The following is a 26506-nucleotide window of genomic DNA, read 5'->3' as shown; positions in this document are numbered from 1 at the left end:
GGTTTTCATCTGGCGTGAACCAGGAACCAGACACCAACCCCTTAATGTCCTTGAAAGGGACCTGTATGGAGGACGTGCTTTGATGGTGTGGGGTGGGATTATGATTGATGCACGTACACCCCTGCATGTCTTTGACAGAGGACAGGTCAGGTATACTGGGACGTCATTTTGCTCCAGCGCCTTTTCAGGGGTGCAGTGGGTCCCAACTTTCTCCTGATGGATGATAACGCATGGCTCCACCGAGCTGCCATCGTGGAGGAGTACCCTGAAACAAAAGATATCAGGCGAATGGAGTGGCTTGCCTGTTCTGAAGACCTAAACCTCATCGAGCACGTCTGGGATGCTCTCGGTCGACGTATCGCTGCACGTCTTCACACCCCTAGGACACTTCACGAGCTCCGACAGGCATTGGTGCAAGAATGGGAGGCTATAGCCCAGCAGCTGCTCGACCAGCTGATCCAGAGTATGCCAACCCGTTGTGCGGCCTGTGTACGTGGGCATGGTGATCATACTCCATATTGATGTCGGGGTACATGCGCATGAAACACTGGAGTTTTGTAGCACATGTGTTTCGGAACGATTTTCTCAACTTATCACCAATATCGTGGACTTACAGATCTGTGTCGTGTGTGTTCCCTATGTGCCTATGCTATTAGCGCCAGTTTTGTGTAGTGCCAGGTTGTGTGGCACCACGTTCTGCAATTATCCTTAATTTATGAGCATGAGTGTATTTAAGTGATTAACATTGCTAGATCACAGGTTAACGTAAGAGAAGAGATAAATCAGTGTAAATGTTTAATGCTGCTACATTAATAACCGGTGTAGCCGCCAGAACGTTGAATGCAAGCATGCAGAAGTGCATATATTGTGTTGTACAAGTGTCAGTCTATGGGACGGAATTCCATACCGTTGCACTTGGTCAGTCAAAACAGGGGCGGTTAACACTGGTTGTGCATGACGCTGGAGTTGTCGTCCGATGCCATATGTACTCTACTGGAGACAGATCTGTTGGTCGAACAGGCCAAGTGTCGACACACTGTAGAGCATGTTAGGAAACAACAGCGGCATGTGCGCGAGCGTTATCCATTCGGAAAACATCCCCTGGAATACTGTTCAAGAATGGCAGCACAACAGGACGAATGACTAGACTGACGTTCAGTTTCGCCGTCAAGGTGCTTGGGATAACCACGAGAGTATTTATGCTGTTATACGAAATCGCACCCAAGAACACAACTCCAGGAGTAGGTCTAGCGTGTCTGGAACGCAGAGAGATTGGTTCAGGCTGTCTTCTGGCCTTCTTCTAACAAACAAACTGTCATTGCTGACAACAAGGCGGAACCAGCTTTCATCAGACTTCCACCCTGCCTTCCAGTGAGCTCTCGCCTGATACCACTGAATTCGCAAATGGTGGTGGTTTGGGATCAGTAGAGTGCACGCTACAGCGCCTCTGTCTCGGAGTTGGCCATGAAGTAATCGACTTTTAACAGTTCGTTGTGTCATTGTGGTGCCAACTGTTGCACAGATTTCTTCCGCAATTGCAATACGACGTGCACAACCATGTGCCGAACACGATGGTCTTCCCTCTCAGCAGTTCCATGTGGCCGTCCGGAGCCCGGTCTTCTTGTAACCGTACATCCTCCTGACTACTGCTGCTAGCAACCACGTACAGTGGCTACATTCCTGTCGAGGCTCTCTGCAGTATCGTAGAAGGAATACCTAGCTTTTCGTAGATCTTTTGGACGACCTCTTTCGAACTCAAAGAGGACTTGGTTCAAAGTTGGTTCAAATGGCTCTGAGCACTATGCGACTTAACTTCTGAGGTCATCAGTCGCCTAGAACTCAGAACTAATTAAACCTAACTAACCTAAGGACATCACACACATCCATGCCCGAGGCAGGATTCGAACCTGCGACCGTAGCGGTCACGCGGTTCCAGACTGAAGCGCCTTTAACCGCACGGCCACACCGGCCGGCAAAGAGGACTTGATAATGGCGTCTTTGTCGCCTTGAAGGCATTATTGACTAACATCAGCTCACTACGTCCAATCTCAGAGGTGCCTAACGCTCACTACCTGAGCCGTGCGTGGCTCGTGTCGTGCCATTTCTTGTTTTACGCCCTGTTTTTACTGTACTGTCACCTCGTTATGTTCGTTTCTATTACTGGTGTCACTGAGTTGCTGCCTTGTCTGCCCGTGAGCGGCAGCAGCAGCGCTTATCGATACAGGCCCTCCCGTATTATCTTTGCTGACTGCTATTACTTCCCGGTCGTTGTGTGCCGTGAGTTAGTTGGAACGAGCCAGCAGTTAGTTCGGATCTGCCAGTGAGTTGGGAGGCGCTAACAGTTAGTTCAGACCTGGCAGTGTTTGAGTTGGCAAGCGGCACAAGTTCAGTCGGGGCGCGGCACCAGTGAGGTCCAGACCGCCATGACTCGCCCGACTGTTGCCGACACACATGATAGGAGTGGGGACGACTTTGGTTGGTCGTCGGTCGGTCGTCTTGCCGGACGACGTGTATTTGGCCAGCGATCGCTTATGGGTTGGCTGTGTGTACCGACTCGTGATTCGACCCTATTATTGTACAGTCACTGCCGTTAGCAATGTCTGGTTCTTCGTGCAGGTGTTCCTGAACTGTGTGTAGTTTGTGTGATTTTGACTGACAAGTTATTTTAAATGTTATCGGCGTACTGGTTCTGAGGAGTCAGTCGGTTGGTGTGGACCAGCTAGAAAATCTACGCGCGGCATAGTGGGCCGGGCCCGCTGGCGGTCTCTATGCATTGTCGGAGTGTGTGGGAGCTGTTCCGATTGCTACGAGGTTCGTGGCTCACCGACCCAGGGCATCAAAGTTGAGTGGTGATTTAATTACCGAAGCCAGTCTTTTCACGTTGTGCCATTGGTTTTCATGGTTGGCTGTTGGGGAGTATTCCCGTGAGCAACAGCGAGTGTTCGAGTTGGATAAAGTTTGGCCACCATCCGGTGGAGTTTAACTGTATTTTGGTTATTTGAAGTCCAAGTGCGCCAGCGGAATTTTCTGCATTGTGGCCGTTAGCGATCCGGTTACCTGCCCTGGCCGCTGACGTAAAATTCAGCCTTTGGAGTTCCTTGTGTACTGGTCGGGTGGAAGGCAAGTCGTCTTGTCGGTGGGTCCGCTGTCTCTTGGTTGGGTTGCCGGCGTATCGGATATAGTTGGGCCGACTACCTGTCTCCCCTACGCGGGATGGACCTTTCGAAGAACTGCCACACGAATTGGACGTACTCTATCAGTTGTGCAGCGATGCTGGTATCAGTGGTCACGTGAACATTCACGCACCTGTACACGATTTTGGACTTCCATGGAGCACAGACGTCCACCAGGATCGCAGCAGTGGCAGATAGTACATCTACCACAGCACAGATAAGACGGTTTGTGGGACCAGACTGTTGCGATCAGTTTGTTAGCAGTGAGACTACAGGCACGCCGCAGCATCGACGTACACGTCTCAACTAATGCCGTCAGAGGGTCACTTGGAAGATAGAATATCCCGCCGTGGTCTTCAACGATGTAAGCAGATTCTGTCTGCACGCAAGCGATGGTCGTTTGCAAGTACGACGTAGCCCTCGTAAGCGTTGTCTCGTAGAGTGCCTTTGCCCAAAACGCATTGGCTCCATCCCACGCCTTATGGTGTGGGGTGCGATAAGCTGCAACTCTCGTTCACCTGGAGGGGAGGCTGAACAGCGCTCGGTACGTGCAGAATGTCATTAGATTCGTCCTTTTGCGTTCTTGCAGCAGGAAGGTGATGTGTTGTTGCAACAGCATAATGCTAACCCACACACTGCCCTTGAAACTCAGCGTGCTCTGCAAAACGTGCAGTAATTTCGCTGGCGAGCACGATCTCCGTAATTGTCTTCAATAGAGGACGTGTAGGTCGGACAGGCTTGGAGTAACATATCCTAGGGCAGTATTCGCGATATGTACTAGCGACTGAATTCCCGGATCTGGATCTGCATTCCTGTCCGTGGAGGCTACACCACGCACTGAGGATATTTCAATAGAAGTCGATACCTGATACCTCAGAACCGCTTACGCTATTTTTCTGTAAATGTAATCATTTTATTTACTACACATGCTCTGTGTCAACAATAAATCTTGAGTGAATTGTAAATATCTAAACAGGTGTACCAATTCCGTTTCCGGTAGTGTAAAATAATGGTTCAAATGGCTCTGAGCACTATGGGACTTAACATCTATGGTCATCGGTCCCCTAGAACTTAGAACTACTTAAACCTAACTAACCTAAGGACAGCACACAACACCCAGTCATCACGAGGCAGAGAAAATCCCAGACCCCGCCGGGAATCGAACCCGGGAACCCGGGCGTGGGAAGCGAGAACGCTACCGCACGACCACGAGCTGCGGACTCCGGTAGAGTAATTCATACTAAAAAGTCAAGGGTTATTTATTAGAAGACAGAGAGTAGGAAAGAGTAAAATATTATTTGGTAATAAGCAACTGTCATTCTTTCGTAAATTGCCATGGTTTAATGATTCTTAATGTAAACTGCTATGTTCACGATCTGTAACGTAAAGTCTAACCTCTTTCCATTCTCTTGATCTCAACATGTCATTCATTGTGCTGAGGTGCTGACGGGCCATGTCGACAGAATGGTGGAAGTGTTGTTTAGCTCCTGATGTCAGCCGGAAGTGTGTGTGTGTGTGTGTGTGTGTGAGTGTTTGTGTATATGTGTGTGTGTGTGTGTGTGTGTGTGTGTGGGGAGGGAGGGAGGGAGAGATATAGCGCTGAGCAGTGTATTGGAGTGTGCACGTGGTGTGGACAATGAACAGTGATGTGATCTAAATGAACAGTGTTAAAATATTTTTGATGAGTTTATACTGCTCTACGCATGACTTACTTTTAAAAATGTTTACTTTTTCAGTTAAGATGAATTAGTACAATGATTAATGTAATTTTGTATGTGATCTATAAATGAATAATAACTAAGTCCAAAGAAGAGCAGCGTGTTTTGTGTTACCGCAACCCTCTTCCAGGCACTTGAGTGAGAACTGCAGAGTAGTCACGCAGGTATAGAAGTAATTCTCCACTTTACACTTTCTTCCCGGAGTGCTCTGTTTAGAAGGCAGGAGAGAGATACTGGTGAAAGCAGAGCTGTGAAGGCTGAAAGTGAGTTGTACTCGGATAGTTCAATGGAAAGAGTACTTACCCGTGAAAGGCAAAAGTCTTGGGTTCGGCTCGCTGTCCGGCACACAGTTTTGATCTGCCAGAAAGTTTCAAATGCATTATTCAGTTTAAATGCAGACTGTGGTCCGTTACTGTACAAGCCGAGACAGAGAGGTGGTGTGGTACTGTTGACCAGTGAACTCAAACATGTATCTGTGGAAAATGGAAGCAGTGGCTGCCCGCTTTCTCGTAGATACGGACGGCGCGGCGTGCAGCCCACGTCATTCGAACGCAACTCATCAGAGCGAGACATTACCGAAAGACAACTGCGCTGAGGTTGTTAAGACTTATGACGCAGTAAAGGGTGCGGAGGGCGAACGAGGCGGCGCGTCCTGTGGCTGCGCGACAGGCGCCACACTCGCTAGTGGGCAGCCTGCGCGTCTTCTCAGCAACTACTTATCCATCACTACACTTTAATAGACTGTTAAGCCAGGTAAACATAAAACTTCCTGGCAGATTAAAACTGTGTGCCCGACCGAGACTCGAACTCGGGACCTTTGCCTTTCGCGGGCAAGTGCTCTACCATCTGAGCTACCGAAGCACGACTCACGTCCGGTACTCACAGCTCTGTAAAGTTTGGAAGGTAGGAGACGAGATATTGGCAGAAGTAAAGCTGTGAGTACCGGACGTGAGTCGTGCTTCGGTAGCTCAGATGCTAGAGCACTTGCCCGCGAAAGGCAAAGGTCCCGAGTTCGAGTCTCGGTCGGGCACACAGTTTTAATCTGCCAGGAAGTTTCATATCAGCGCACACTCCGCTGCAGAGTGAAAATTTCATTCTGGAGGCAGGTAAACATACATTAATCAACAATAAATTCTGTTAAACCGACCCTTCGATGGCGAACATCGTTCTGCAAATGCTTTTGATGAATTGTTAACTGATTCTTCCATCGCTACACTGTAGAACATCTTCATAATTACAAACGGTAAGCACAATACCGTGTACGTTCGACACTATCAATTTAATTTGTTAATCGGTTTTCGGCTTACAAGGCCATCATCGGACTTAACGGTTGTCATCGTCAAAGGAGGTACAGTATTTGTACACGATAGTGAAGTCCTGCAACTATAGGATATCGTACTGGGCGAGGAACACCACAGGCCAGTGCATTTTCAGCAGTAATGGTGCGGCCCAGTTACTAACCAGGAAAGGGGAACACAAAATTATTTGCCCAGACTGTGATAAATTTTACATTGTCAAGCGTGCAGTGAATAGCAACTACGTTGGCAGACCCTAAACTCATCTGGAGGCTGTAAAGTTATGACTCAACATTTACCGAGCATGTACTGGTAGAGGGCCACAGCTACCAGCCACAGTACCACGTCCTTCACTTAGAAAACAAATACCAGAAACTTAATATGTTAGAAGCGCTCGGGACCAACAAACATCTGAGTCACAATCCTGATTTACATTAAATAACCAAACGCAGTTCAGTATTACCACTCTGCCAAGCATGGCTTAATCCTCACAGCTTTCCAATACTCCCCACACCGTCTGTTTCTTCTGTTCCTCCATTTCCCCTCTATTTATTTAATTTACCTATTTTATTGTAATTGTGTGTGCACTCTATGTATTATGTTGCTAAAATTGTCAGTTCTATCTTTTAATCTGTTTGTTATCCGCCCATGGTAGGTGAGTGGTCAGCGCGACGGAATGGCATACCTAAAGTCCCGGGTTCGATTACCGGCTGGGTCGGAGATTTTCTCCGCTCAGGGACTGGGTGTTGTGTTGTTCCTGTCACCTACATTTCATCCCCATCGACACGCAAGTCGCCGAAGTGGCGTCAACTCGAAAGATTTACAACAGGCGAACGCCCGACGGGCGGTCCTAGCCACACGGCATATCCATCTGTTTCTTTATCTCCTTACATATGTAATACCGCTTCAAGTTATTTTCCAGTATTCTTGTGACGTACTCGGTTTATTTTATTGGGACTGTTAATTTAATCTAAACTGTTACATAGGCACTGTATTGTCGAATTTATTGTTAATGTTTTCTGGTTTGTTCCCCTTATATTTTCTTCACTCACTCTTGATGTTTAACATCTTTCTCACTGTTGTTCACAAATGAAGTAACTTCTTTCGTGGCTATCACAGAGTATAAATATCTATGGAGTTAGAATTCGGATGCTCAGAACGAGAATTCTGTTCGCAACATCACCTGCAGGTCAAATCACGTGATTTCGGGACGGTGCATTTTTGCCCTTATACAACTTAGTGTTCAAATGGCTCTGATCACTATGGGCCTTAACTTCTGAGGTCATCAGTCCCCTAGAACTTAGAACTACTTAAACCTAACTAACCTAAGGACATCACACACATCCATGCGCGAGGCAGGATTCGAACCTGCGACCGTAGCGGTCGCGCGGATCCAGACTGTAGCGCCTAGAACTCAGTGTATTTCAAGTGTTATTACTTCACTGCTACTGGTAGATCACCTTCATCAGTAGGCCTATCATGAAACTTTGTATCCACGTTTTACAGACATCTTAACAAGTTGCTACCAAGAACTGAACCGGCTTAGGGATGTGAAGAGCAATGGTGTTGTGCTTTTTCGCCACCATATCATAGCTAAGATTCCACTTCATTAAGTTTCTTCGGTAACCTGATAAGAAGTGACATCAAACAATTCCTTTTTTTAAGATTTTCAATAGTACTTATTTTTACTGTCGAATTCTGTTCTAAATAATTACGTTACAATGACACTGTAGACGTCTCCGAAGCGTCACTATAAACCGACGCATTTGGAACTACGAAAATGTTACAGTGAATACCGTTCTCGATTCTCACCACATGCTTGTCCATTATTATTTTCAATTTTTCGTTCGCTACCCTTCTGCTTTTTATAGACAAGTAAAATATGTATAACATTTTTTCGCCACCTCGTCAGAGAAGTAAAATCACACCCTAAGCAAGAAAAAAAATTGAGATCAATGCACGAATTTCGGAATAATAAAGGAAATGACAGCCAACAATATTTTAAGTTTTCTTTTGCACTGATTCACACTGTCGAGTCTATTTTAATTCATTACGTTGCAGTGACACCTTACAGTAAACTCTCTCAGGCAGAAATATTTAGATGCACATACGAGTTTGAGAACCTGCATGAATTAGAAACAGTTAACCAGATTGTCATGTTTAAATTTTAGCATCATTAAGTACACACTGACTGGCAGTTTACTCAAACACACTTGCAGATTTATCAACCACTTGTCTCGTAAATACATGCCCACAACTTCGCAGAAATTGTCCCTGCAGTACAAGGATTTATAATATCGTGTCTCGATATCTTTAACTCAAAGTGCTTCATATCAATACGACACAATGATACATTTATTGTAAGTGCCTGTTAAAAGTAACTGGTCCTCCTTTCACATACGTCACTTAGCTCTTACTGAAGCTCAAACGTGCAGAAACTTATATAAAACAAGGCGAATACGCGTAATATTCACGTTTCACTATTACCGCAAATAGCAGACAAGCAGTGTCGACCTCAAATCGCGTGACTAGCCTGGTTTGATGTTGAGAACATGCATAATAGGCTATGCTCACTCCACGGATATATATACTCTATGATTGCAACAGTCTGTTAATGTTTGAGGATGACTTTGCAAGCCGCAAACAGGTTAACAAAGTAAATTAATGCTGTAGAACATGCACAATATCCTATTTTTCATTTGCAACTTTTGATGAAAGTGAATCGCAAAGTGAAGTGTGCGAGTTAGCCGATATTTCGTCCATAAACGCTGTTGGAAGTAACAATATTCTGCAGATCAAACTGGACAAATATTTCCAGGCCTCTTGGGGTAGTCTTTTATATCTCTGCTCGATAGAACGTCACACCTCGGAACACGATATCAGCTATAATGAATCCGAGGGTAGCCGTTCAACGGATTTTTCACAGAGTGCAATCGGTCCGTACGCATGCTGGGCCGCACCTCTTGATAGGTATTTATCCATGTTTCTTTATTCATTTATTTCTCCAGGCAAGATTAGGGGCATTGATCCCCATCTTACATCTCACCAGGCATTGTACACATTTCATATTATGTTGTGACACAAGTAACGTAAAAGTCTTTTAATATGAGATACCACATCATCATAATTATAGGAAAAAATATAGTAGCTATAGTGGTAAAAACATAGTTTATTTCACATCAGGAGAAATAGAATAACAAAGTTACAGTAACGTACGTTTAAACTGAGGACCCAACTATAATGGAGAAGAGGGGTAGGACGGGGGAGGGGGGATGGAGAGCGCAGGGAAAGAAAGAGAAAGCGACAGAACATAAGTAATGAAGAGAGAGGCGAAGAGAAAGACTGAGCTCGACTAGAATACCGTTATGGTAAAGTAAAACATATTGTGTGATCCTGAGCGAAGTAGTTTCTGTTACCTTCCTACGAGCTGTTACGAAGTGTCGCGTGTTTGTGAATTGTGGATGACTTATGAGTGGCTAAAAAATTTTGTGCTATGCTTGTGGGTGAAGAGAAGGGAGCAAGTAAAACCCGGTGCCGGCAAGTAGCCTACTCCTGTCACATAGCAGCGAGGGAACCGCCAGGCAAAAAAAGTGAAGTCACTAACTGAGAAACGAAGAGAAAGAAATGTAACTGGTGGATGATAGGAGCATTTGGTTTACTGCTGGATAGAGAGTAACTGGTAATATATGTTCACTTTTCAGGAAAAGCTGTGAAAGGAAGCGCTTTGGCGTTTTCTTAAGTGCAACAGCGCTTTGAATTTTGTTTGGATTGCAAGGTAGTCTGTTCCAGAGATGGACAGCTGCATCAGAAGAAAACTGTATCCAATGAAATTGGTGCCCACACAAAATTCTTTGGCACTTCTGTCCAGTATTCCTCCAGCCTACCTTGTTGGTGCTCAGAATGAGGTGCTACGTCGCCCTGACCCAACCGTGTCGACATCGGCGTGCAAATAACCAGCAACGTAAACATCCTGCTGCCGGAAGAAGGGCGCACCACGAGTGGTTAACGTAACGTTCTACCATATATGCTCTTACATACGCAAATAGCATGGGTGCTAGTAACTTTTGCTTTTAAATATTGCTTTCCCTTCGTTTCCGATGTGTAGTTTGTCTTAATGCGAAAAATCGTGTTATGCACTATCAATTAGATACATTGCTTTATGATGCACATTATGTTCTTTGAAAGTATATATTACTTCATATACAAATTTTAATGCCCCTACATCTCCAAGGTGACAATACTGACAATGATATGCAAAATTATTGTCATAAAGAGGACTGTTTTTATGTTTGGACCTCATATATAGACGGGCGTATATGTACAGCTTAAGTCAATACGGTGCAGTCCAGTGTAAACGAGGCATATGGGGAAAAAGTAAGCAAACAGTTTATTATTTCAAAAGTAATCGCCAAAATTGTTAATACATTTACGTCTTTGTGAGACAAGATGGTCAATGATTACGCTCAGGTGTGTACCTCTTTGCCCGAAGCAAATCGATGGCTACGAATGTCTTTCTTCAGAGTTCCAAAAATATGGAAATCGCATGGGGAGAGGTCAGGGATTCATGGAGAGTGTGTAAGGGTTTCCCAGCGAAGTATTTGCAGGGTGCTCGCAACAACCTTGACATGTGGGCCCGCACACTTATTGCCAAAGTTGTTTCGACTATGTTATATGAATTAATAGTTATGGCTGTTACTTTTAAAATAATGAACAGTTTACTTACTTTTTTCTCGTTTGTCTCATTTTCATTTGACTGCCCGTTATGTACAGTTTCTACGTGCATACTCTTGTCCTTGTAATATTTTTTTAATTTCAGTTTATTAGCTTTCGAGTCGTGCCGATTGAGCCATCTCAGCAATGGTCGGACGATACAATAGTGTACTAGAGATGATTTTATTTTTAGTTATGACGATAAATGTAAATGTCGTGTGACTAGAGCCTCCCGTCGGGTAGATCGTTCGCCGGTTGAAAGTCTTTCGATTTGTCGCCACTTCGGCGATTTGCGCGTCGATGGGCGTGAAATGATGATGATTAGGACAACACAACACCCAGTCCCTTAGCGGAGAAAATCTCCGACCCAGCCGGGAATCGAACCCGGACCCTTAGGATCGACATTCAGCTACCGGGGGCGGACAGTGAAAGGTGGCTACACTGAGCCACAGCGCCAGAAATCGCGCCAGAGAGTATTGTTCCGCCGCCTCCACTGGCAGTGATTATTGAGACGTAGCGGCAAGCAGTTCTTGCCGAGAAGTTGTGGTGGACACTGCTTGTAGATGAAGTCAGAGTGAGATGTGGTAGTGCAGAGTGTTGTTCCATGTTTTATGCAGTGGTTTGATGGGAGAGATAGCAGATGTTGTTCTAATGGAGATATTGTAATGGTCAGAGTGCATTTCGTCAATACATATGGAGGTATTTTCTTTTATTCTTTTATTATTTCAGTGACCTAAATAATGCATCATTACAGATTCAGTCAACAAAGCATCTGGCTTGTGTTCTTGTATTAGTGTGTAATTTTGGTTTTCTTGCACAATTATAGTATTTCTAATTTTCTTTTATCACGTCAGTATAATTGGTATTTAAAAATTCTTGTCCTGTTGAAGAAGAACCGTGCCAGATGTGCGTTGATTCATACTACCACACACAGAACAGCTACACTTGTGCTTTGTTGGCTTCGTAGATTTTATAGTTGCTGGGGACTTAATTAATCAACTGTGTTAACGAAAATTTTGTTTCATTGTTTGTTGTTATTCTATGCAGTCAGATTGCGTACTAAAACTAGTCAGGGCCAGCCGTTTACGAGACTTGAGTAATCGGACTTACAGCTACAAAAAAAATATCTACATTATTATTTTAATTAAGCCCCCATGCAACAGTTATGGCGATACGAACATAAGGCAGCACAACATCCAGTCCCCGAACGGAGACAACCTCCGAGCCGGCCGGGAATAGAATCCGGGCCCCCGCAACTACCGAGCGGTGTGGTTAGAATGACTTCCTTTTACGTATATTACAAGTATAAAATGCTGATCCACAGTTATGGACAATATTTTATTTTATGTTTGTTTTGAAATACGCTTCGTCAAGTTTTACAAGTTTTAAACTGCATGTTTCTAATTTGGTCTTTATATTTTCTACTGTAGTAGAAATTTTGTGATTGCATCTGACAGAAAATAAAATAAATTATGAACACCTCCCATTGGACTCATTTCGGCATTAAAGTTCTTGTTCGAGCTTCTCCAGGCCTTTTCACCAGTAGTTATTACATAGTGAAACACCACGTAAGAGCCCTCCAGTCTTCTGCCCGCCAGCCAAGTTCCGGATTTCGACATGGGTTAGTGGACTTTTCCTCGATCTTTTTGGGTCGAAATTTCATGGTGTGCAGTTTACGGGACAGAGAAGGTATTTGGCAATGTTTTCATTTTACATTTGGACTTAGCTACAGTACCAGGTAAGTGAGGTCTTGTGATGCAATAGTATACCATTATTATATCGCACGAATTGTATGATCTGTTTTGCTTCATCTGAGTCATGTCTGCCCCTAAATACGAGGTCCGACAATAAAGCAATGAGACTGATTTATTTGCAAGATGTGGCAACCCTACAGGCTTGCGTAGGCACAATATCTTCGACCTTGGTCTATAAGCTGCTTATAGTCCAAGCAGCACATCAATGCAACTGCTCAGTCGTGAGTTGTGCTGTAATAAGTTAACACGTGTTTGTGTCTCTCGTCACGCAAATGGAACCGCATAATATTGCGCAACGGTATGCCATTTCTTTTTGCATTAAATTGGGTGAAAACGCGATGACAACTTACGGTAAAATGGTTCAAATGGCTCTGAGCACTATGGGACTTAACATCTGAGGTCATCAGTCCCCTAGAACTTAGAACTACTTAAACCTAACCAACCTAAGGACATCACACACATCCATGCCCGAGGCAGGATTCGAACCTGTGACCGTAGCGGTCGCGCGGTTCCAGACTGAAGCGCCTAGAACCGCTCGGCCACTCCGGCCGGCCAACTTACGGTAAGCTTCAGAAGGCTTTTGGAGAGGAGGATATGTCAAGAGCTCAAGTTTTTCGTTGGCATAAAATGTTTAGTGAAGGCAGAACGAATGTTGAAGGTAAAGACCGCAGTGGACGACCATCAACCTCACGGACGGATGTCAACTTGGCTAGAGTGCGTGAACTCGTACAATCTGATCGAAGATTATCCATGAAAATGATTGCAGAAGAACTGAACATCAATCGAGAAATGGTTCGTCTAATAATAACTGAAAATCTTGGTATGAGAAAGATATATGCAAAAATTGTCCCCAAAAGTCTCACACCACAACAGCGAGAAACATGGAAAAATGTGGTAGCCAATCTGTTGGAGCAAACGGAAATCAATCCAGAGTTGTTGAGCCATGTTATCACTGCTGATGAAAATGTTTTTTTTTTTCAGTACGATCCAGAGACAAAACGCCAAAGTTCGCAATGATGCTCAAAAGGATCACCCAGACCAAAAAAAAGCTCGCGTGTCAAAGTCAAAAGTGAAATGCATGCTTGTGTGCTTCTTTGATTCCAAGGGAATTTTTTATAAAGAATGGGTGCCTCCTAGACAAACAGTTAACCAATATTACTACAAAGAAATTTTAGAAAGACTTCGTAAAAGAGTTCTTCGTGTCCGTGTCAACATTGCTGATAATTGGATTCTGCATCACGATAATGCGCCATACTGCTCTGTCAGTACAGCAATTTTTAACCTCAAAAATAATTTCAGTACTATCACAGCCACCTTATTCACTAGATATCGCTCCGTGCGACTTTTTTCTATTTTCAAGTCAAAACGCAGTCAAAACGACGGTCAAGGGACACCATTTTCAAACAACACAATATGTCCAAAAAGCTGTGACGAGGGTATTGTAGGATATTACAGAAGATGAATTCCAGAAATGTTACCATCAATGGCAGAAGCGCTGGAAAAAGTGTGTGCAATCAGAAGAGAACTACTTTGAAGGAGACTACACTAAATTTGACTAAAATGGTAAGCAACATTTTTTTTCACGTCAGTCTCATTACTTTATTGTCGCACTTCGTATTCTTCCCTCTACTGTCAAGCTGACAATTCTTAGATGGTTCAAATGGATCTGAGCGCTATGGGACTTAACTCCTAAGGTCATCAGTCCCCTAGAACTTAGAACTACTTCAACCTAACTAACCTAAGGACATGACACACACATCCATGACCGAAGCAGGATTCGAACCTGCGACCGCAGCAGCAGCGCGGTTCCTGACTGTAGCGCCTAGAACCGCTCGGCCACTCCGGCCGGCACAATTCCTAGATGCCGAAGCACAAATTCCACTGAGCTCCTTCTGGTAACTGTCTTCCATAGACTTCCTTCCTCGCTTACCTTTTGCAGCACTTTTTCATTTAGTATTCTACACAATTAATCTCCCAGGAAGTTTCAAAACAGCGTTCACCTCGCTTCAAAGATACATTTTGAACGAAGGAGAAACTCAACAGATCATGTCCTTTTCGAAGGATGCGTTCAGACGTATTCCTTAATCTGTTTGGGCAACCTCGGGTATACCAAAATTTGGATGGCTGTTCTAGGAGCTGGACTCTTCTCCATTAAAATGCGAGTCCATTGCCTTAGCAAGTGCAGCACCTCGCTCCCTTGCAGGTGACTGGTGTGACAGTACCGGCCCGGCCGTCTACGGTAACGCGACCCGCTCGCGGAGCAGTTAGCGGGCGTCGACATGAGCCGTTAATAGTACACTCACGACGGGCGCTAAGTACGGGCAGCTTAGTGGAAGGCCCCACCCAGCCGCCTGCAGAACGTAGACCTCTCACGCAAGCGGCGGACACACTATCTGCACGCTCCAGCTACGGAAAAGGACGCGCTATTCTTAGCCAATCTGCCGGGATTATATTCGCGTTTTCTGGTGCGGGCACGCTATCAGCAGTCTACAATGTCCTCAGGAACAAGCAATTCTGTAGTGAGTTGCGTCGCTGAGAATTGCTCATATTAATTTGTTAAGTGCCGATTTCAGTTTTTTAAGTCTGGACAGATTCATCTACAAAGTTACTAATATGAGATGAATGAAAAATGCTATCGCAAACGCTCTGCAGTGAATCTGCATTCGTACGGTTGTAACTGATTAGTATCCTGCTGATTGAAGTAATTTTCCTCATATATTGCTGCTGTCATTATCATCTTCAGTGCAAAGACTAGCTTGATGCAACTCTTCACCCAGCAGTCGAGACGGCGTAAGAAGGTTCCTGACAGCTTCCAGCACAGTTGCCATATTTCAACTGCAAAGCGCAAACGTTTTGCAGACAAAAACAGTAGCTGTGTACAGAGCTACGAAAACTCTGAGACGTCGCCATAGGGACGTTTACAAAATCGCGTTACGTTATTGGTTGAGGTAGGTACGCGAAGCTGCCCTCACCCAGCCCAGTGTCAGGGATCAACTTACACCAACTCAACTGTAATCTACCCTTTGCAATTCTCTGCATCTCTCCATCACTACTGCAAGGTACATCCGTTTGAACCTGTTTACTGTAGTTAAGTCATGATTTACCTCTACAATTCTTAGCCCCGCACTCCTCTTCTTCCTGCCACACATTTCACCTCGTTACCAAATTGATGATTCCTCAACGTCACACGATTTTCCCTACAACCAATTACTTTCTTTTTTCTCTTTTTTTTTTCTTAGTGAAGCTGTACATAAATTTATTTTTTTCGCTTTTATGTTTAGAACCTCCTAATTCGTTATCGGATCAGTCCGAAGACTTGTATGATGCAACTTCCATACTACTATTTCTTCTAGAAGTCTATTTCTCTTTACATTCGTACTGAAACCTGCGCCCACTTAGTTTCTCTAATAATTTACGACCCCAGTCCCTTCCACGCACACACACTTTCCCCATTACTGTATTTACTGTTCTTTGATGTCTCAAGATACACTAAAAAAATTGGAGCGCCACGAAGGAACTATCCGAATAAAACGGAAATAGGGAGATGAAATGTACAGACAGACGACTACAATTTCAGAAATACTGGATGATTTATTAAAGAGAAACAACTTCCCAAATTGAGCTCGTCAGTAGCGCGTTGGTTCATCTCTGTCCCTTATGCAAGCAGAATGCCTTAACAAGACCAAGAGGAGTTTTCCCGAAAACTGCCTCATAATGAACAAAGTACTGAATTAAAACTTATTTGTAATTCTGATGAAGATGCGATGAGAAATTTATTTGCGGTATGTTGTTTCGGGTAAGACATCCATTACCAAACCATCGCCTTCATCGTCAGTATTGACTTGTAATACAACGAGTACATCTGCAAATAGCCACAGTCAGGAATCATGAGTAACATGTACAAACTCATCTACATTGTAGTATCTGTGCTGCTTGCCAAACAGCAGCAGGACAACTGATTCTCGAGCTTAAATCTCCTGCAGTCATGTATCTGTAGATGAGTTTGTACATGTTACTCATGGCTGCCGACTGTGGCTATATGCAGGTGTGCTGGTTGTATTACATATCAATATTGACGATGAAGGTAATTTTTGGTCGTCATGTCAGACACTATACACCACAAATAAAGGATTTTTCTCACCGCAACTTCGACACAGTTAGTAATAACAGTTGTAATAAAAGTATGTTGCTGACCCATTTATGCTGCAACATGCTGGAGGTTTATAAAAATGTTGTATAATAGAATATCGGTCTCCGATGGAATGTTACAGTTACCACATTTATTTTGTTTTCATAGCACCGTCACTGTGTCCGTACTAAACGGAAAAAATCTGCACAGCAGTCCAATTCTCGACGTTATGCGTTGCATGGCGTGTTTCGAAACAAGTATGTTCCATTCACTGATGGCACTTACAGTTGACAATCATAGCAGGAACGTTCAATAAATAACGCAAAATATTTTTTTCCCTGAAAGCACGTTGGTTTCACTCAGGATTCCAATACATCAAAACCCTGTTTTTCAACATATTGTCAGTTATATATGACGGTAGTATCTGTTCCTGAAAGAACAGTTACCATGGATGACCATGCAGCTTTGCTGCCATGTAAGCAGGAGACCCAGGTTCGAGTCCCGGTCGGGGCACACGTTTTCAACACGTCCCCAATGATGTATACCAACGCCTGGTTGCAGCTAGGGTGCAAATTTAATCATCATTTCATTCTAGCAAAGCTGCATGGTCATCCATGGTAACTTATTTCGGGAACAGATACTACCGTCATATACAGGTTGAGTCACCTAACGTTACCGCTGGATATATTTCGTAAACCACATCAAATACTGACGAACCGATTCCACAGACCGAACGTGAGGAGAGGGGCTAGTGTAATTGGTTAATACAAACCATACAAAAATGCACGGAAGTATGTTTTTTAACACAAACCTACGTTTTTTTAAATGGAACCCCGTTAGTTTTGTTAGCACATCTGAACATATAAACAAATACGTAATCATTGCCGTTTGTTGCATTGTAAAATGTTAATTACATCCGGAGATCTTGTAACCTAAAGTTGACGCTTGAGTACCACTCCTCCGCTGTTCGATCGTGTGTATCGGAGAGCACCGAATTACGTAGGGATCCAAAGGGAACGGTGATGGACCTTAGGTACAGAAGAGACTGGAACAGCACGTTACGTCCACATGCTAACACGTTTTTAATTGGCCTATTTCATTGACGCACATGTACATTACCATGAGGGGTGAGGTACACGTACACACGTGGTTTCAGTTTTCAATTACGGAGTGGAATAGAGTGTGTCCCGACATGTCAGGCCAATAGATGTTCAATGTGGGGCCATCATTTGCTGCACACAATTGCAATCTCTGGCGTAATGAATGTCGTACACGCCGCAGTACATCTGGTGTAATGTCGCCGCAGGCTGCCACAATACGTTGTTTCATATCCTCTGGGGTTGTAGGCATATCACGGTACACATTCTCCTTTAACGTACCCCACAGAAAGAAGTCCAGAAGTGTAAGATCAGGAGAACGGGCTGGCCAATTTATGCGTCCTCCACGTCCTATGAAACGCCCGTCGAACATCCTGCCAAGGGTCAGCCTAGTGTTAATTGCGGAATGTGCAGGTGCACCATCATGTTGATACCACATACGTCGACGCGTTTCCAGTGGGACATTTTCAAGCAACGTTGGCAGATCATTCTGTAGAAACGCGATGTATGTTGCATTGCTCTCCGATACACACGATCGAACAGCGGAGGAGTGGTACTCGAACGTCAACTTTAGGTTACAGTATCTCCGGATGTAATTAACATTTTACAATGCAACAAACGGCAATGATTACGTATTTGTTTATATGTTCAGATGTGCTAACAAAACTAACGGGGTTCCATTTAAAAAAAAACGTAGGTTTGTGTGAAAAAAACATACTTCCGTGCATTTTTTATGGTTTGTATTAAACAATTACACTAGCCCCTCTCCTCACGTTCGGTCTGTGGAATCGGTTCGTCAGTATTTTATGTGGTTTACGAAATATATCCAGCGGTAACGTTAGGTGACTCACCCTGTATGGTTAAAATATGGCTTGCCGGTCATTGACCTTCTTGTGCAAACGCACACGCTATGCCCGAACTCGCACGGCACTTGGTAGATTAATCTGCCACGAGTAATGAGTATGACGGGCAAACATCTGTTAGGACCACTACGAATGTAGTGATGTGGACATGTTGGTGCGTCTCACGGGGAGCGTGCAAGGGATAAGTCCCTGCAGGCGCACTATTCTCTGTGCCCTCGGTGGTTCAGATGGATAGAGTGTCTCCCATGTAAGCAGCAGACCCCGGTTCGAGTCCAGGTCGGGGCACACATTTTCAACGTGTCCGCAATGAAGTATAGTATCAACGCCTGGTTGCAGCTAGGGTGTCAATTTAATTATCATTATATTCTCAGTTCATGACGACGGCCTTACGCCAACTTACAGGGAAGGCCTGTGTGTCCTCTTGGAACTACTCGGCTGGTCTACGTGGGATTCAACGTGTTGCTGCATCAGTAACCTCACTGTTTCCCGCGGAGTGCATCCATCCTCCATTGGCCCAAACGGACGGGAGTCGGAAGGTGCGACACACTGGCTGTACGTTGGGTGAGGACGAACAATGAGGTTTTGTGAGCTCCTGTCGGGGGCACAGACTTGTGTGAGGCGTTTTGTTGTGGTGGAGAAGGAGAAGTTCGTTTGCACTTTCGTGGCGACGAAGAGGCTGAAGTCGTTTCTTCAATTTCCAGAGTTTAGTACCTCAATACACTTCAGAGTTGATCGTTGCACCTTGAGGGAGAACATCACATATAATAACACCTTCAGAGTCCCAGAAGACCGTCTCCATGACTTTACCTGCTGCCGGTACGGGTTCGAACTTATCTTCGGAGAGGTGGTATGGCGCCACTCAGTGGACTGCCGTTTCATTTCCGGTTCCAAGTGGTAAACCCATGTTCCATCGCCTGTGACGACGTTCGATAAAAATTGTCACGGTCAGCCTCGTAAAGGGCAAGCAATTCCGCACAGGTAGACGTTCATTACTCTTTATGGTCTTCTGTTAGACAACACAGCGGGGACACACCTTTGAACAGCCCAAGTGCTGGACTAGTGTGACAAAACTACCGACAGAGACGTCCAGTTGTGCAGTGAGATGTTTAATTGTGATTCGTCGATCACCTCGAATGATTGTGTCCGACTTTCCAACATCGCAGGAGTCACAGCTGCGTGAGGCCGGCCGGGAGGCGGGGTGAGCGGACGGGTTTGCGCGACCTTGTTGCGACGATGACAGACGCCTCGTCCCACGACTCAACGTACTCCATGTGTCTGTAGACATTCTGCAAGCGCCTATGAATATCTCCAATACTCCGGTTTTCGGGCAAAAGAAACTCAATGACAGCTCTCTGCTTGGAACTCCCCTCCGTTACATGCGCCTTTTTGAAGACATAGTGCTGCCACCTGTCGGCTATTCATCAAACTATAGATGCTGAAGTGAGAACATTCCACGATGTCCCACAAGGAATTTCGCATTTTTTTCAATCGAAACTGATGGGGAAGTAAAAGTGTTGCATTATTTATTGAGCGTCCATCAGATAACCAGTTTCCTCTTCACCATCAATTTGGGTTGTTTTGGGGAAGGATACCAGACAACGAGGACATCGGTCTCATCAAATTAGGGAAGGACGGGGAAGGAAGTCGGCCGTGCCCTTTGAAAGGAACCGACCCGGCATTTGCCTGGAGCGATTTAGGGAAATCACGGAAAGCCTAAATCAGGATGGCCGGACGCGGGATTGAACCGTCGTCCTCCCGAATGCGAGTCCAGTGTCTAACCACTGCGCCACCTCGCTCGGTCTCTTCACAATCAAGATTGCATTAGAAACTGTTCGGTAATGCCGCAAGTTTTTCCGATTGAATTGTTGCATTACGCAACGTATTATGGTGTATTTCTTGCTGTAAGTTTTCGTAGCTGTGAAGACAGTTTCTCAGAACTTAATGCCATTGGTGTAGAAATCCAAATAAATTTTAATAACACAGGACAGTTAAAGCATCGTTGTACCGAAATAATCAGAAAATGTCCCTCAACAGTCTTGGAAATTTCACGCTGCGTAAGTGATCAACGACTGTTTGCGAAGCAGGAAACAGTAGCGAAATGCAGGAAGACTTGGATAAGGTAAATGCATGGTGCAAGGACTGACAGTTGATTGTAAACGTGCTTGTGACGTATTGGGCACAAACAAGGAAGAACATGTACTATTATTCTATTCGACAGTTAGCGGTCAATCACTGTCAACAGTAGCGGCAATATAACATCCAGAGATTTGTGTTCGGAGTGGATTAAAGTGTAAGTGCGGGATAAAACTGATTGCAGGAAAAGCAGAAGTTTGACAGATTCGTTGGAAGAATCCCACAGAAGTGTAATCCATCCACAAAATGATAGCTTACAAAACCTTGGTCCGTACGAGTCTTGACTGTTCTTCAATTTGCGATTCTCAGCAAGTAAAATTACTAGGGAAGCATTTAGCGGCTTCGTTTAGTATGCGCGAGAGCCTAACGGGGGTGATCATTATATTCCCGTGGTAAATATTACACGAGAGGTGTTGTACATAAAGGGGACGTTTGCTGTTGAAATTCCGATGGCGAAGTTCGAAGACTAATCAGACGATATATTAATCCCTCGCAAATACAACTAGCGGAACGACCGCGATGGAACAAGCAGAGAAATTCTAACTCACGCTGACACTAATCGACTGCCGTTCATCCTGTGTACACTTCACAAGTAGAAGTGGAAATCTGATAAATAATACAATTTTATTTATTTATTCATTACTGTATTTCTTAAATCTATTGTTTTGTTCTCTAAATCTAGTTACAAAGCACACAATATTTGTGAAAAACTTAAATTTTATAAATTGCTTCACTTTTTAATCAATTTACAACTGCAAGTACGTAGAAGGGAAAAAATCTGTTATGGCGAGGATTAAAAAAGTAAAATCAGAAAACAAAAACCAATATTCAAACTTGCTGTTACAAAATGAATTACCATATGGATGAAAACCAAAAGAAGAGAAATAACCTTTGCAACGCCTTAGAAGGAACATGCCTACTCAACCACAGAGATTAAAGACCCCCTTCAGATTTCACACATTCTCAGACAAGATCTTGAAGAACTTGAAATTTATATCCACAGTTACGAGTCACGACATCTAATTCTCAACGAACAAGGAGACCTTGCATACAAGTCATTTCTACTCATCTGTTTTGGAGCATGTAATACCTCCTATATTTTTATGTGTGCAACATGCAGGATGATTTCGTGATGATGTTACAAGCTTTCAGGGTTGACAGAGAAGGGTAAATGTATAAATTTGAGGTGAATGACCCTGATCCTAAAACCACAGACTCGAAAGTTATAAGCGTCTTTGTTCTGGTACTTCTGGCAATGGAATAAACGTGCCGGTACTGTTGTTGCTAAGATTTAAGTTAGGCAACTTTCAGAGGCGCTAGTACGGACCAAACCAGGAAATATGGATTCTAAAACGCATACCTTAAGAGCCATGAGGGCTCGTTCATCTCCGCTACAGTGAAATACATCTCGTCTAGTGAACAAGTGAGTACAGCATTTAAAATATGCGTTTGAGAGCCCATATTTACTGGAAATTTTTCTTGTTTTGGTCCATACTACCCACTATAAAAACATGGAAGACAAAGAGCTTACATTAGAAGAGATGTGTATCAAAGTTGAATAAGTGTAGCTGTATATCTACATCTGTATATACTTGAGTGCATGAGTGCTCTGCAGGTCTCAATTAAATGCCTGGCAGAGGGTAATCTACGCATTTTAGAGCCAACCTTTATTAGACGTTTTGTTTTGGCTCACACAAGCACCTTTAGAAGTTACCTATCCTACAGTCTTGGCAACAGCAGTACTGGTACATGTGTTCCACTATCAGAGGTGTCAGAGAGATTTTAACTTATAACTTTCGACTCGGTCGTTTCCGGAGCGAGGTCATTTTTTTCAAATTATCTGCCATTCTCCAACACCTCTGAAGGTATGTAACATCACCACTGAATCACTCTGCATCTTTACCCGTTACCTCTAATCTGTTCGACCATAACCTCTGTACTCGAATACTCACTGATTAGCGAGAACCTTATGATCACCGATGTACTATCGATATTAACCTGTCCATGCGATAGCAGCGTCACCTAGCAAGGAACGTCTGTTAGTCAGACATATACGCATGGTGCATGTAGTATCAGTGAGCTGTCCGTGTGTAGAATGGAGAAGGCACGCGACCTATCTGAGTCTGACCGAGCACAGATAGTGACGGCCAGGAAGCCCGGCACGAGCATGTCGGAAACGGCACGACAGGTCGGGTGTTCGAGGAGTGCTGTGGTGTCTTCAACACGTGGTTCAACCAAGGTAAATCCACGTCCAGACGTCGTGGGGTTGGCCGATCACCCCTCATTACAGATATCGGACGTTGCAGGCCGGGCAGACTGGTAAAACAGGGCGGGCGGCGATCTCTGGCGGAACTGTCATCAGACTTTAATGCTGGGCGGAGTACAGGTGTGTTTGAAAATTCAGTGCACCGAACACTTCTAAAGAAAAGCCTCCGCACCCGACGACCCATGGCATGTGCCAACGACATCAGAAACTGCGTCTAAAATGGGCACCTTGTAAGTAGGCTGTTTATGTTTTCTTATCGGCAACGTTACGTAGCGCTCGGTATGAAAATCACTGGCTGTGCTGTGTGCAGTCTGTAGCTAGTTTGCATTGTTGTCTGCCATTGTAGTGTTGGGCAGCGGCAGCTGGATATGAACAGCGCGTAGCGTTGCGCAGTTGGAGGTGAGCCGCCAGCAGTGGTGGATGTGGGGAGAGAGATGGCGGAGTTTTGAAACTTGTTATACTAGATATTATGAACTGCTATATATATTATGACTATTAAGGTAAATACATTGTTTGTTCTCTATTAAAATCTTTCATTTGCTAACTATCCCTATCAGTAGTTAGTGACTTCCGTAGTTTGAATCTTTTATTTAGCTGGCAGTAGTGGCGCTCGCTGTATTGCAGTAGTTCGAGTAATGAAGATTTTTGTGAGGTAAGTGATTTGTAAAAGGTATAGGTTAATGTTAGTCAGGGCCATTCTTTTGTAGGGATTTCTGAAAGTCAGATTGCGTTGCGCTAAAAAATATTGTGTCAGTTTAAGCACAGTCTTGTATAATTTTCATAAGGGGACGTTTCAACCTGACCATCGGCACTGGACATTGGCGCAGTGGCAGAGCGTTGTATAATCTCAAGAAGTCAGATACCTTCTTCAGCACCCCGATGGGAGGGCGCTAATCCGTCGTCTTGCAGGGGAACAGCTCCTTGATACCTGTATGGCCGGACGGAGACGAGCTGGGGACGGCTCCATTATGCTCTGGGGAACATTCAAGTGCACATCCATGGGTCCAGTGGAGCTCGTGCAAGGCACCATGATGGCCAATGAGTATCGTACATTGGCCGCAGACCACGTACACCCCTTCTTGACGATCATTTTTCTCGACGGCAGTGGCATTTTTCAACAAGATAATGCGTCATTTCACGAGGATAGAAGTTCTGCTGCCCCCCCTCCCACTGACCATCTCGGATGTGATTGAACGTGGCATCAGAATGCCTTGCATGGAATTTAAGGTTACTGTGTGACTTGTGTGTCTAGATGTGGTGCCAACTCCCTACAACGACCTACCAAGGCCCCACTGTTTCCATGCCTCGACGCTTCGCCGCTATTATCCGTGCCAAAGGTGGACACAACGGCTATTAGGTGATTCTCACAATGCTCTGACTGATCAGTGTATTGTAACATGCACTTTCAGTCATGAACATGTAAGAGTTATGACGCACGCACTGTTCTAATAATTGTCATTTTTAAGTGGATCTGAGTTGGATGGCTGTGTGGCGATGGCCAAATGATGATAATAAAAAAGTAGAATTGAAAGGAATGTCCATTATGAAAAATTGTGAATTTTGTATTTAGCTGATTCTTTTTCGCTGGCCTCGTCGTCACTTCTCCAATATAAGACTGTTGCCATGTGTTTTTACCTACACGACGATAATTTACCTATTGCACTGGGAGACTAACAAGGGAACCTCCCCATCGCACCCCCTCAGATTTAGTTATAAGTTGGCACAGTGGATAGGGCTTGAAAAACTGAACACAGATCAATCGAGAAAACAGGAAGAAGTTGTGTGGAACTATGGAAAAATAAGCAAAATATACAAACTGAGTAGTCCATGTGCAACATAGGCAACATTAAGGATACAGTGAGCTCAGCAATGCCGTGGTCCTGTGGTTAGCGAGAGCAGCTGCGGAACGAGAGGTCCTTGGTTCAAGTCTTCCCTCGAGTAAAAAATTTATTTTCACAAAGTTATGATCTGTCCGTTCGTTCATTGACGTCTCTGTTCACTGTAATAAGTTTAGTGTCTGTGTTTTGCGACCGCACCGCAAAACCTAGACGAAAGGACGTGCCTCTCCAATGGGAACCGAAAACATTTGATCGCGAGGTCATAGGTCAACCGATTCCTCCACAGGAAAACACGTCTGACATATTCTATACGACACTGGTGACGGCATGTGCGTCACATGACAGGAATCTATTGTCGACCCACCTAACTTGTACACTTGGCGAATGGGTAAACAGATTCTTCTACCTTGCTCTATTTAGGTTTTCTTGTGGATGTGATAATCACTCCCAAAACAGTGATGAAAACATAAGAGCTTGTGACATAAATTTAAAATAAAAAATTAAACTTTTCACTTGAGGGAAAACTTGAACCAAGGACCTCTCGCTCCACAGCTGCTCACGCTAACCACGGGACCACGGCACTGGTGAGATGATAGTGTCCTTGATGTTGCCTATCTTGCACATGGACTACTCAGTTTGTATATTTTGCTTATTTTTTCATAATTCCACACAACTTCTTCCTGTTTTCTCGATTGATCTGAGCCGGCCGGTGTGGCCGTGCGGTTCTAAGCGCGTCAATTTGGAACCGCGTGACCGCTACGGTCGCAGGTTCGAATCCTGCCTTGGGCATGGATGTGTGTGATGTCCTTAGGTTAGTTAGGTTTAAGTAGTTCTAAGTTCTAGGGGACTGATGACCTCAGTAGTTGAGTCCCATAGTGCTCAGAGCCATTTGAACCATTTTTTTGATTGATCTGTGTTCAGTTTTTCAAGGCCTATCCACTGTGCCAACTTATAACTAAATGTGAGGGGGGTGCGATGGGGAGGTTCCCTTGTAAGTAAAAAATGGAGAACGCTTTTTCATTCCAACTCCTGTGCATTTCGGTAACAATCCCACAGCTAAATAAAAGCATATCTCTCCATTTTAACAGACTTCCAATACTCTCTTTTACTTACAACACCAACATACCTCCTACTCACAACACTAAGACATAATCCCGCCAGTGATCTCAATGCTAAATTGGAGAGACTACTCAAAGGTGTCTTTGCATAGGAAACCGTGACGGTGTTTGACGGGTACGCCATATTTGACGAGGGGCATGCGGAGTTGTTAGTATTACTCCTGCTTGCGACTTTCGAACTATTCTTTCAATGAGCTACAAATTAAATCTAGACAGCGTCACGTAGCATTAGTGAACAGTAATTTCATTTCTGATGACTCCTTGCTCCGACGTATTACGGCGACTATGGCCTATTGTATCACGTTTCGGCTTCATGGAGTAGTCTCTTCAGTGTAGTATTGAGCTCAGTGGTTCTCGTCTAGTGCGAAGTAGAACACAGATAATAACATACATTTAGGCCAAAGAGTTTAAC

The sequence above is a fragment of the Schistocerca cancellata genome, chromosome 2, assembly GCF_023864275.1.
Source record: "Schistocerca cancellata isolate TAMUIC-IGC-003103 chromosome 2, iqSchCanc2.1, whole genome shotgun sequence".
Taxonomy (NCBI): domain Eukaryota; kingdom Metazoa; phylum Arthropoda; class Insecta; order Orthoptera; family Acrididae; genus Schistocerca; species Schistocerca cancellata.
Note: the sequence above shows the minus strand (reverse complement) of the source record.